This window comes from Amphibalanus amphitrite, unplaced genomic scaffold (genome assembly GCF_019059575.1).
Source record: "Amphibalanus amphitrite isolate SeventyFive unplaced genomic scaffold, NRLGWU_Aamphi_draft 000451F_arrow, whole genome shotgun sequence".
NCBI classification, from domain to species: Eukaryota; Metazoa; Arthropoda; class Thecostraca; order Balanomorpha; family Balanidae; genus Amphibalanus; species Amphibalanus amphitrite.
Window position 1 is genome coordinate 231264 of NW_024881945.1, and position 10037 is coordinate 241300.

Consider the following 10037-nt stretch of genomic DNA (forward strand, 5'->3'; position numbering starts at 1 on the left):
GACTGGGGATCATGCCTCCTGGGTGCTAATGCTCGGTCTCGGTTCTGTGGGACTGGGCCGAACTGATGAGGCGATGAGCGTTGACTGCGTCGCCAAATGCGAGTGGGGTAAACAGGGGCCCCAGTGGGTGAGTTTCCCGTGCTTGGGTGATACGGTTTTAAGCGGTTGTGGTGGACCGTCATTTCCGTCGTCTCTCCTTCACAGGCTATGAGATATGTCCAGTTTCGACGTTTCGCTATCACGCGGTAGGGTCCCTTCCAGCGAGGGGACAACTTTCTCACGTCTCCACCCTGTACCGCATTTTGTCTGAGCCAGACGCGGCTGCCCGGCTCATAGTTATGTTCCACTATGCGCGCATCATGCCTGATTTTGCTCTTGTTATGAGCCGCTGTACTAGCAGAGTGTATCTGCTGATCGGTGCGTTTGAGGGTGCGCTGTAAACCAGCCAGGTACTGGAAGGTGTCACGGGGCACCTTCATGTCCACCAGCTCGCTTTGACCGTTGGAGACAGAGCTGTACTTCAGTGAAGCCGGTAGTGGTGCAGGACGCCCAAACACGCACTCATATGGCGACAGGCCTGTGGCCGCACTAGTGTTGGCGTTAAAAGCCAGCACTGCGCCGCTCAGGTAACGGGACCAATGACGGTGCTCTGCGGCGGCGAGTTTAGCCAGTGTGTCGATGAGGAAACGGTGGCTACGCTCACAGTAAGCGTTCCCTTGAGGATGATAGGCTGTCGTCGTGCTCTGTTTGATTCCAAGATTGTTGTAGAACATCTTTGCTACGTTTCCAACCAGGTTTCTGCCCTGATCGGAGTGAATTGATTTAGGCACCCCAAACTGACCTACGATACGGTCCATCAGTGTCTGGACTATCTCGGATGCTTCCTGTGTTTTAAGTGGGAAAGCCCATACAAATCGAGTGAATGCATCGATGCACGTCAGAATATACCTGTAACCTTCCGGCTCACTGGTGGGGAGCCCAGATATGATATCGATGTCAAGCCTGTCAAGGAACTCAGACGCCTGCAGTGACCCCAATGGGGCCTTCGGTGGGTGAGGAGGATCTTTGCGGCGAGCACAGACCTCGCACTGTTGGCAGAACGCTTTCACATCGGTCTGCATTCTCGGCCAGTAGAACTGCCGGCGAAGTGCACTCTCCAATTTTGCCGCCCCCTGGTGTCCCCCTCCTAGTCCACTGTGATGGTCATCCATCAGGCTCCTTCTCAAATGTTGGGGCACCACTATCTGGAGACATGATGGGGCTGCTTTGTAGGGCTGGACTCGCCTGTACAACACGGGCGTATCGCCTGTGACTACTAATCGGTTCCACTCTCGTAGCAGCTGAGCGGCGTGCTCTGTGTTCACCTCGCTTGGGTGGGGTTTTCGACGCAGCTGTATCCAATGAACGATCTCTCTGATTCCAGCATCATTGAACTGCTCTTTCTGAAAATCTCTCAGCTCGATGGGATTGATACTTATCAATGACTTTGGCCCAGTTACGACTGCAGCTGCTGCAGCTCTATCGGGCTGGCCAGATGCAGACGTACCAGTGGACTCGATGCTATCGATGTGCGTCTCTTTGGTAATCTGATCAGTGGCCGAGTCTGTCTGTGGTTCTGACGCAGTTGGAGACTGAGGATGCTGGCCTGCATCTGCCGAGTGGGTTCTGCTGGCGGGCAGTGACAGAGCGGAACTCGTCTGTGCCATGTTGGACACTGCGCTTGGTTCTGGACTCGCCTGCTCAGTATCCCTTGTAGGAGAGAGCGCCATAGGAAGCTCTGCCTCTGGGGCCTCAGGAATCGGAACACAGACCCACCGGTACCGCTGCTCCTGGGCGGTCACTGGATGTGGATATCGAGATAGTGCGTCTGCGTTGCTATGGAGACTACCACGCCGGTGCACGATATCAAACTCTAGCTCGGATAGCTGAAGCAGCCAGCGAGCCAGCTGCCCCGTCGGGTCTTTCATATTAAAGAGCCACTGTAAAGCCGAATGATCAGAACGCAGGAGGAAGCGTCGTCCGACCAGATATTGTCTGAAGTGCGTAGTACCCCAGACCACTGCCAGAAGCTCGCGCTTGGTGACGCTGTACTGACGCTCAGCTTTGGTAAGAACCCTGCTGGCATACCCGACTACCTTGTCACCCTGCATGAGACAGCCTCCCACGGCCGCACCGCTCGCATCTACATCGAGCACGAACTGAGGTGCCTCCTCGCTGAATACCGGCAGTGCTAACACTGGCGGTGAGGCCAGTGCTGCTTTCAGACGATCAAAAGCACTCTGTTCCTCCGGTCCCCAGTGGAAAGGGCGATGCTTCTCGGTCAGCTTTGTTAGGGGTTTGGCTAAAACTGCATAACCTCGAATATGGCGGCGCAGGTAGCCTGCTAGACCTAAGAACACGCGAACCTGCTTGGCATTAACCGGGACAGGCCAGTTCTGGATGGTTGTGATCTTTTCCGGGTCACACTGCACGCCTGCCGCACTGACGGTGAAGCCGAGGAAGCTTACCTCCCTTTTGCAGAGCTGCAGCTTCTTCAACGAGACAGTTAAGCCCGACTTTTGCAGCGCAGCTAAAACTGCCTCCAAATTGGTGCGCATCTCGTCCAGAGTTTTGGAAATCACCATTACATCATCAAAGTATTGGATGACTGTCTCTGGGGGAACGTCGGCGAGGACTAGCCGAAGAGCACGATTGAATGAGTGTGGGATACCCTGTATCCCGTACGGAGCAGTAGTGTAACGGAATAGGCCAAACTCCGTTGCGATAGTTGTTTTGGCTCTATCTTCTTCTGCTACTGGGAGCTGATGGTACGCGCTTTTGAGATCTACCGATGTGAAATAGACGGCTCCGCTTAACTTCTGTAGGCATGTGTCTATCCTGGGTATGACCTGGACGGAGGGGGTGGTGATGCGATTGAGACGACGGAAATCTCCACATATTCGGACCGGACCGCCGTTGGCCCGTTTCACCAGCACCAAGGGAAACGCCCATTCGGAGTCCGGGACGGGCTCCAGCACTCCCTGTTCCACCATGTCATCTATTTGTGATTTGACTTCCCCTGAGAGGTGGGCTGGTATGGGACGTGGGCCCTGAAACACGGGCGGGTGGGTTCCAGTGGGTATTTTGTGCTCCGCGACATCAGTGCGGCCCAGTCCTGCAAATACCTGCCTGTATTTATGGAGCAGGGCCAAAAACTCGGAACGTGTCGGCTCCTCCAGGTGTGCCACAGCCTGATCGGGACAGAATTCTGTTTCAGTTTCAGGCACCTCACTGAACGAGAACTCATCTAAGGATTCGAAATTGGCGATCTTGGTACCTTCGTAGAGGGTGATGGGGCTGTCTGAAAGGTTGCCGAGTCTGACTGGTACGGTATTATCGTGCACAGTTACCGCCAAACGGGCTACACACAGCTCGGTTTTGTTAATGAACTCCCCGTCCCCTTCCACCAGACCTGTCAGTCCCAGGTCACCATCAGGCATCCCCTTACAGCCTAGTGAGTGAGCCAGCTCCTTAGCTCGGCTACATTCAGCTAGAGACACGGTAGCGGGCAAAATAATTTCACTGTTGGCTGGCACAGCGATTGTGCGGGCGATCAGCACGGCTCCCGTGCGGTGCCCCACTTTTTGCACCGGATCACCCTGTGCTGCGCCAGTCGCATGCATTGGTAGCTCCTGCCCTAATACCCACATTTCCCCGTTGGATATGTCCATCACTGCTTTCGAGGCCGTAAGCACATCTGCCCCCAACAAGCATGGCTCACACAAGGTGGCGGCCACGTAGACGCAGGTAAGTTGTCGGAAAGGTCCAAGCTGCAGATCTACATACGCACATCCCATTATCCCGGAATATTGTTCGTTGTTCGCTAATTTCACCGGGTGGGATACCGGCCGGATGGGTGTGACGTCACTCAAAATGTCACGCCGAACCACCGTGTGGTCGGCTCCAGTGTCGCACAGAGAATTAACACTCTTGCCATTTATAAACAACTGGACGTACCGACCTGGCGTGTGTCTCCTCACCACCGGCGTCGCGTCGGCCGTCACTGCTGTGCTCGTCACTCCCGGAGCTGCTGCGTCTGCTGCTGCGGCTCTACCAGCTGCTGATTTGGCATCTGTGGCGGTAGAGATTCCTCCAGCCGCGGCGATGGGACAGGTCGTCCCCTGTCGGTCCACGCTTGCAGTACCGCCGCGCCCGTGCTGTAGTCGTTCGGAACCGGCAGCGGCGGTGGTAATGACTGCACTGGTGCCTGGTTCTCGGCTGTCCACATGAGAGGAGCCACTGTCCTGGTGACGCGGCCAGTCTGCCCTTGGCTCCCTGGGACAGACTGCCGGGCGTTTCCCAAGCTTCTTCCACGGGGCTGGTTATTGCCCCGCGCTCGCGTCGGTCTCCCTCGACAGACCGTACTCAGGTGACCCCTGCGTTCGCAGTTGCCGCAGATATCGTGGCGGAAAGGACAGAGAGCGCGGATATGACCCGATAGGCCGCACGTGTAGCAGACGACCGATGAGCTCCTCCGTCCTTGCGGGTCGGCCTGTTCGACAGCTGGGCTGGTCTGAGCACGATACAATCCTGCCGGGTGAGACTGGACAGACGCATCAGCCCGCTCGAATGCTCGGACGTGCTCCACAGCGGCGTCCAACGTTGTGGTTCTGGCCTTCGTAAGATCTCGCTGATACTCCGAGGGTAGCACTTTCTGGAGGTGGATCCAAGTCAGCTGATCCTTAGTAGCCTTGTCTGAAACGGTGGGGTAGGCGTACTGTACTAGATCCTCAATAGCGAGCAGGGTTTTCATCACATTTCCTTCATAAGCCACCGAATCTAGGCGGTGGATGGCCACCATGGGATCTGGTATCCCTCCCAGTAGCTTCACCACTTCGGCGGAGATCGAGTCGAGTGTGGCTGCCGGGCACGCTGCACACACGTGTCGGACACATTCCTTTACATTACCAGAAACAAAGAAACGCAAGTTTGTCACAAGTTTGTCGGTATTCCACTTCTTCATCTGACCAAACAAACAGTAGTCCTCCAGCCATGATATCCAATCTTGTGCACTGCCGTTCTCAAACTTCTCCAGAACCAAATGGTCCGACATTTTTAACACCGCTGCCACCACTGTTATGGGTTCGGTATTGCTTCGTACTGACGGTAAATTTGTTAGAAATTATCATTCACACATGTTTCACTTTCTATTTCAAGATCATCGTTTTTTCCACTAGCTGTCACAGCAGCTGTTTGTTCGTTTTTACAGGTGCTCGTGTTTATCCGCGGGCTAATCCTCATTAAACTCCTTCATTAGACAGATTATCTACAACAATACTATGAAGTTATGCACATCCTCAAGCATTTTAACCCTCGCCCTGGCAGGGCATTTTTCATAACACGGCCTGGCAGGGGGGGGGGTCGATGCGACCCCCCTCGCGATTGGCTCCTATGGCACCTAGAAACACCAAATTTGGTAGGTAGGTGGGCCCCCTGGAGTTCTCACCTCTGTGCAAATTTGGTTGCTCTAGGTCAATATTTAGGGGGGTTTTGGGGGGTATAAATGTAAAAATTTCGCTTAAAAACATGTCAAATGTTTTCGCTTATAACTTTTGATCTAATTGAGATATAGCAAAAAGAAAAGCACCAGTGAACTCAGCACGTCAAGGCGCGTCGAATGATATACTTTTTAGCTTGCTTAAGTGTACTTAAAGTTTTTCTTAAATTTTAAGTAAACTTAAATTAATAAATTAAGTTCAAGTTAATCAAATTGCGTCATATCGCATATCATTCGATTCGGCTGATCACCAGGAACACAATGATACCATTTTTTAAGCTCTAGCTTCATTATGTGCCAAGTTATTGGCAAAAACGTCATTTGACCTCAGTTGACCTCATTTGACCTGACTAGAGGTGGCAAAATGTGGACCCGGGGACCCGGTCTATGGACCCGGTCTGGACCCGGATGGGTCCAGACCGGGTCCCCCAAAATATTTGGCCGGGTCCAACCGGGTCCTATCATTCCCCTGTAGTTTATGGTAAATGTTAACCCTCGCCCTGGCAGGGCATTTTTCATAACACGGCCTGGCAGGGGGGGGGGTCGATGCGACCCCCCCCCCCTCGCGATTGGCTCCTATGGCACCTAGAAACACCAAATTTGGTAGGTAGGTGGGCCCCCTGGAGTTCTCGCCCCTGTGCAAATTTGGTTGCTCTAGGTCAATATTTAGGGGGGTTTTGGGGGGGGGGTATAAATGTGAAAATTTCGCTAAAAACAGGTCAAAAGTTTTTCGCTTATAACTTTTGATCTAATTAAGATAGAGCAAAAAGAAAAGCACCAGTGAACTCAGCACGTCAAGGCGCGTCGAATGATATAATTTTTAGCTTGCTTAAGTGTACTTAAAGTTTTTCTTAAATTTTAAGTAAACTTAAATTAATAAATTAAGTTAAAGTTAACCAAATTGCATCATATCGCATATCATTCGATTCGGCTGATCACCAGGAACACAATGGTACCCTTTTTTAAGCTCTAGCGTCATTATGTGCCAAGTTATTGGCAAAAACGTCATTTGACCTCAGTTGACCTCATTTGACCTGACCCATGGATAAGTACACCAAACAAAGAAGCACCAAGTGATCTGCTGTCAAGTACTGTGGTTTCAAAGCACAAAAGTGATAGAACGAAGCGGATATCTCCAGTATTTTCCGAATTTAGTATTTTCCCATAGGCTTAACATTACGACGTAATGACCTCTAACTGACCTCAGGTCAGTGACCTCAAAAAACTCGAACTATATGTTATACAACTCGGTGAACTTAGCACATCCTGAAAGTTTGAAGGAAATCAGTGCAAAACTGTGAGTTGGACAGGTGCAAAAAGAAAATTGAAATTTGACCATGACCTTGTACCGGTTTTTCTGACCTGGTGACCTGACCCAAGGTCACCCGGACCTGAAATTTTCAGGGGATATGTAAAAAGGTTGCCCCATAGGCTGTGCCAAATTTGGCGGCGCTGCGCGCCGCCGTTTTTACGCTATCTTCGAAAAACCTTAGGGGGGGGGGGTCGCATCGACCCCCCCCTGCCAGGGCGAGGGTTAATATCTGTTATGCTTTGGCAAACATAGTTGATGCAGTTTCCAGTCCATGAGTCCTAATTCCACTTTTGAATTTTAATATTCCTGCAGATTGGGCTACCTATTCTGTAGGATACTGGTCAGTCTTGCTTCAATTTCTTATCTTGTCACCTACAACAAAATAAACAAGTTTTAAGTGCTGGCAATGCAGAAAAAAAATCACCAAATGTTTGTACCTACCCATCACTTCCATTCAGTTTGCTGTACAGCACCTAACAATATTTTGAGCTGTAGAAATCAAATACCAATGACATATGTAGGTAAGTAGGTATGATTGAAATCCATTTATAAATGGACACAAATCTAATTGAAGCAAGGCTGACCAGTGGCATTCTTACCTGCCTTTTCAAAGACACTGATGTACCAAAGTCAGTCAGCTGGTACTATGCCCACCAGAAATTGGAAAAAAAAAATAAATATCGTTTGAAAGTAATCTTGAGTTTCTTGAGTTGTCGCTATCCAACTGTCATGGACACTTTACAACTCATAAACCCAACATGCCCTTGGATAAATCCAGAAAGCTCCAGAAAGCTCAAAATGAATCCAAGGCATTCTCCAGAAACAGTGGTATTGACCAGATTTTTAGCCAACTGGCGCCGCATGATGGCGCTAGCAGAGCGTATTACACGTATAGCGCTCTACTAGCGCCATCATACGGCATCAGATGGCAAATAACTGAGTCAATACCAATGCCCTTCTCCAAGGCCAATGATACCGTGTTGATATGAAAATGGCGCATTTGAGCGTCATATATGCTAAGCCTTACGCACGCTAATCTACTGCAAAAACACGTTCGGGAAGAGGACAAAACCTCCACTCTAGCACATACTAAACGCCTAATGACATCTGATACAAAGACCCCAAATACATTAACGAATAGATGTGCATCAGGAACGGATTTTCCTACTATATAGTTCAGCATTGTGATAGTTTGTAGATTGTTATATGCAGTTACTCTGCTCATGGATCCCAGGTCAAAGACGACAAGACCAAAATCAGGTAAGTCTCAGCACCCTTGATATTTATTCTATATCTAGGTACTAACAACAAAATGTAGCTTGCTTTCTACGTTAATGAATTGGCACTTAAGTCATGATCGCAACCTTGCAGTACTTTAAAGTTGAAAGCTATTATGACTTTGCAGTACTTTAACCCCAACAGAATTTTGCAGTGATTTAACGCCTGCCTTGTCCTTGAATTGCTATCGGTGTCGACATTTCTGGCGGACATCACAAAGTTTTGATGTTTCTATTTTTATTTTGAATATTTTCTGGTTTGGGACGTTGGATAGTTGATAATATTTGTAAGGACTAATGTATTTAATTCTAAAGACGAATGTCTTTTACCAAGAATATTAGAAAAGGTATGTATCAGTATGTGATATGCGTATCTTGTTCAATGTTGATGTTAGGTTCTGACTGGTGAAGGCACTGCTCCATGGATCCCCAGTTCACATCATTTTTAGCAGGTGCAGTAAAAGGGGCTTAGGTAAGCATGAAATTCATTGGTCTTCTTACTTCTTATATTCTTAAATATGACCTGAATCTGGTTTTAAATACAAACTGTGAAGCAAAGTAAAATGATCATGGCATGAGTTTTTTTACTTTGCAACACAAGTATGCCCAATAGGAAAGAAAATATTGTCTTCTTGCTATACCTACAACTGTATACAATATTCATAATGGATTTAGGGAACGGGTCCATCTGGTTCCAACGCTGACTTAGACCGGGTCTGACCGGTTCCAGAAATTTGCCAGTGAGACCGGGTCCGGGTCCGGTTCCCAAAATTTTCCAGTTTTGCCACCTCTAGACCTGACCCATGGATAAGCACACCAAACAAAGAAGCACCAAGTGACCTGCTGTTAAGTACTGTGGTTTCAAAGCACAAAAATGATAGAACGAAGCGGATATCTCCAGTATTTTCCGAATTTAGTATTTTCCCATAGGCTTAACATTACGACGTAATGACCTCTAACCATAGGCGGCGGAACGGGGAGGGCACCGAGGCACCGTGCCCCCCTTTGATTTTGGCCTTTTAACATTAGCCCTATGGGCGTTGCATGGAAAGAATGGGACCAAAAGTCGGTAGTGCCCCCCCCCCCCCCTTTAATTGAAGGTGTTCCGCCGCTACTGCCTCTAACTGACCTCAGGTCAGTGACCTCAAAAATCCCGAACTATATGTTATACAACTCGGTGAACTTAGCACATCCTGAAAGTTTGAAGGAAATCAGTGAAAAACTGTGAGTTGGACAGGTGCAAAAAGAAAATTGAAATTTGACCATGACCTTGTACCGGTTTTTCTGACCTGGTGACCTGACCCAAGGTCACTTGGACCTGAACTTTTCAGGTCATATGTAAAAAGGTTGCCCCATAGGCTGTGCCAAATTTGGCGGCGCTGCGCGCCGCCGTTTTTACGCTATCTTCGAAAAACCTTAGGGGGGGGGGGGGTCGCATCGACCCCCTGCCAGGGCGAGGGTTAAAGAGCATATTGTAACGTATTTTTTCTTTTCTTTTTTTATTGGCTATAGCTGTATGTACTTTGTTGGCACACAAAACATAGGGTCGTGTTTGCTCTTCCGCCTGACTACCGCCAGGCAGGTTACTGTGCTCCTTGGCAAGTGCGCAAACATTATCGATTTGGCCATAGTGCATGACCACCGATAGTTTCGTCCCAAGGCTACTATACACATGTTGACCGAGTCGGGGAAAGCCTCTGGGGGTGTATTAAAGAGCACAGAGCCCATGAACACCACCCAATAATGCCGACAATAACGTGTGTGCCTATTAAACATAAGGTTCACCGCTGGGGAATTCACTGACCAGTCTGATAACCTTAATCGTCACGCTGTATGTGGGAGGCTTTTGATGTCAATACAATACAATACAATACAACCTTTCAGGGAGATGGTTAGTGGATTATGCATGGCG